Source organism: Phoxinus phoxinus (genome assembly GCF_949152265.1).
Source record: "Phoxinus phoxinus genome assembly, chromosome: 22".
Lineage (NCBI taxonomy): Eukaryota > Metazoa > Chordata > Actinopteri > Cypriniformes > Leuciscidae > Phoxinus > Phoxinus phoxinus.
The window spans coordinates 3,574,058-3,578,176 of NC_136897.1; positions in this window are offsets into that span (position 1 = coordinate 3,574,058).

The window sequence follows — 4,119 nt, forward strand, 5'->3', positions numbered from 1 at the left end:
AATAGGGTTCTTGTTGACCCTTGTCTGAGTTGTTGAGTGACACGTTAATGGCTTTGGTCTAATCAAGACTAAAAATTGTTTTTTCAATGCTATAGTGAAAATAATACATGAGTGTGTGCTTGCATGCGCATTCTGACCATGCCATCTCGAAATCTGTGATAACACAAACGATGTTTCAGTTTTGTCTCTAAGGAGTTCCCAAAAACTGTCTTTGGCTTGAAGTAGACCTGATCCTTTAGACTTCAGATTGAGGTGAACTCCCTGGTGATTCTACAGTCCAAGTATGCAACATGCAATACAGAGCTCCAAATAAAGTCCACCTTACACCATCTTTGAGTCAAGTTTCCTTGTGCTAAATTTGTTTGACACATGGCACATGCAATCCGCTATTGAATGCTGAGGTCACTGGCTCCATTGTTAAATAATGTCACTCCGTCTGCTATGAGGAGCGTGACCACTATGAAACACAATATCCAAGGAAAATATTTGTTATTTGTATAAGCCCAATGGAGGACATATTGGGAGATTCCTGTGACCTGAGACATGGAGTATATGACCAGTGGAAGGACCAGTGCATGGTGTACTGAAGTTAAGAGTAAACAGAGGTATTGTTTTATCCATTTAGTCGAAATGCTGTGCTGCTCCACTAGGGAAGGAGTTGGGTCAAGAAAAATCACTGGAAATGACTCAAAACACCAACTTAAGAACCCCATCTGAACGAGCGCTCGAGCTCAAAGCAAGGAAGCAATTATTCTAAAAATGGGAATTGAAATGAAATACTTCAGGGAAGTTGAGGTCTCCTGTGTGTGACATACTATACATATATTTAACACTATTTTAAACAGCATTTTGCTTATTCTAAATTATTATGCATGCATTGGAATATACAGTATACTTTTAAAAACGTATTTGCCACACTATCGGATCATTTCAAATGAACTAGTGATTATAAACTGTTGAAAACAACTTTCTCTAATGTATTTTATATGCGCTTTAAATAATAGTTAACCCCAAAATAAAATGTGCCACCTTCGTTCTGTTTTTTCTTCTCATGCAGATCATAAAGTATTTCAAGAACAATTCAGCTTCTTTTGTCCATACAATAGTCAATGGTGTTTCGAAGTTTCCAGTTCTAAAAAAGGACATAGAGGTGGAATTAATCCACGCAACTATGATCTTTTTGTAATCTCATTTATCTGGATGTTGCTCAGTTGATGCAGTTTGTGAATTGAAATCTGCCATCTTTGTTCATGTGGCCACGGGATTTAAGCCAATCGCCCTTGATGTAAATGCCCACATTATCAATGTTGAAGAATGTAAAAAAAGGAAAACTCACATTTTCAGTATACAAATATACTATGGTCACCACACCTCAAAACATTGTTCAGATGTTGTATTTCAAGACATTTGTCGGGTTTGTGCCCTTAAAATGCTCTCGTGTACAGGGCTAATTACTTGCGTATCTCTTCCCACGCCTCCTTTGCTACAGTAGTTCCAAAACATAATTTTAGAGCTAGTAACGAGAGAGAGAGAGAGAGAGAGAGAGAGAGAGAGAGAGAGAGAGAGAGAGAGAGCATGTGGGAATTACCTGAGTCTGTGTGTCTCTCAACAGTGGTCGGCGGCAGCGTCTGTACTAATAGCGAAACTATAAGTTTACCTGCTTCAAAGACAGCGCCGTTATTACCTCGCTAGTTAGAAATTTCATGTAGCTTTTAAGTTGCTAAACTATTTTTCTGATAAATGTGTGATGTTTAAATTCTGATAACTGTGTTTCTGTGAGAATGTATGTGAGTGAGAGCAGGAAAAAGAGAGTTTGTGCTTACCGTACACAATAAAACATAGGACTAATAAAGACAATATTTTTATCCTATTTTTCGCTATATTCATTTGCAGTGAATGTGAAACAACAGTGTTGTTGTGTGTGTTTTTTTGTTGTTCTTTTTGTTTTTTTGGTGCTGTTGTAGGCTGTAAGGACCTTTAAAATAACTGAAATCGATTGGCTGAGTGATATGGAACTATAATGTGGTCAAGACCTGCCTGGAACCATAGACATGTATAGAAAGGCTAGATGGCTTACCGGCGCTGAGAGCCAATGGGACCCGACGACGTCACACGGCGGCCATCTTAGGACAGGACCGCTCGTCCAGTTATAACATTAAAGTCTATTGTGCATGTAGTGCTGAAATAACTATATTTTGCTCAATTTTCAACCGGCTTGGTGTGTCATAAACGTCAGGGATGCGGCTATTTAACTGCATACTTGTGAAAAATTATAGCCACGGAGTTTATTAAACATCGGCATCAGCACAAATCATAGCCACGTTAATAAGGTTTGTAATAAACCAAACCGTTTGTAAATCCGTCAAGAATTCAGCAAGTTACGAGCATTTTAGTTGGCGTATGTCACTCACCTTCCGTCCACAGCAGCAGGGAGCAGCAGCGCAGTCTCCTGACCTAAGATGGCCGCCAAGTGACGACACAGCTGACTCCGCCTTGAGCCATCTAGCCTTTCTATACATGTCTATGCCTGGAACTACTTTAGTAATGCTTTTCCCTGAAAATTTGTTGGAGCAATATTAAAGGCATAACTGACCCAAAATAAAATATAATTTGCTCACCCTCGTTTCATGTTAATGCCACAACTTAATTACCATAATTACTAGATATAGTCAGAGCTGTTCACATCCTCCGACTCAGAATTATGCATTTCTTTGTCAACATTATTAACACCTATGGAAATGTGTAATTTGAGTAATAAATTGATAAAATCAAGTAAAAGTTGTTATGCAAATGTATTTTTACAAGTCAGAATCACATAATTATGGTCATTCTGACATGGCATGAACGCACCTTGATGTTCACGTGCATGTTTTATTACAGTTTTTGCCCGTTGCTTGAATACATTTTGCAAAACTTCGCTCATTGTGCCAAAACTCTACACACAAGTAAACATGACACAACACTGGGAAACATACCATTCACATCTGTGTCAAATTGAAACTCTACTATCAACACCTAAACTCTGCTATCAAAACCTAACATTCCTTTGTCAAAATATAACTCTGATGACAAAATGACACATACTTGCATCATATGCATACACTTTCAGAAGAGGGGGAACACACTAGTCTACTTTATATAAAACACTGCAGTCTTTGATTTTCACTGTTTATTCAGAAGGCATATTTTCAGGAGGCACATTTTCAAACAACCAAAAAAGCAAATAGGCCTACTCAATATTGTACATTGCAGTAACATGAATTCAGATAAAACAAAAAAAATAAAAAATAATAGAAAAAATACTATGTAAACACATAAAATCATGGCAATTGTGCATACGTGGGCTCATGGATCAAAATATCCCCTTGCATGTCGAAACCATCCGTGGATTGCTGTCACCTGGATGTCGCCGCAGGCCTGTTCCACTGCCTGCAGAAGAGGCATGCGGGCATGTACTGTAATCATGGCAGGGGCGTAGCACAAGATCCCGGGCCCTATGGATAGGCAGTCCTGATGGGCCCCCATGTTCCAAATAAAATATATTCCAGACTTTTCAAGGGCCCTCTCTCCCCTTGGGGCCCTGGTAATCAGTACTGGTTTTATCCCCAGTCCGACGACCCTGAATCATGGTATGTTTCACAAAAACTACCACTTTGGCTGCAAAAGGAGCATTAGCACCCTGCAATACCCTGTACGCGTGATGTGGTGATGTGATATACTGTAGTACAGTGCTGTAAATACCATCTGAGTAGAGTAGAAGGTAGAGAGGTGAAGACACCTGTCAGTGTTCGAATTACGGGGGAGCTAAGGGGAGCTCGGCTCCCCTGAAAAGGACCTGGGCTCCCCTGAAAGCCTACTTTGAGACATTTAGGGGGAGCTCTAAAACACTGTCCAATTTTTTGTGATGTGAGTTATTCTGTTTTTATCATGATTTGCATTAGGGCTGAACGATATTCTGTTTTAACATCGACATCGCGATGCGCTTCATGAGGCACACGCGCGGTCTCTTGCTCTCTCTCCCTCTCTGCCGTGCATGCGCTGCGCGGTTTGGAGCACAGTCTCGGTCTCGCGGGCGCGCTCGCTCTAGATTCCGGAGATTTTAACTAATTCGCGGGCATC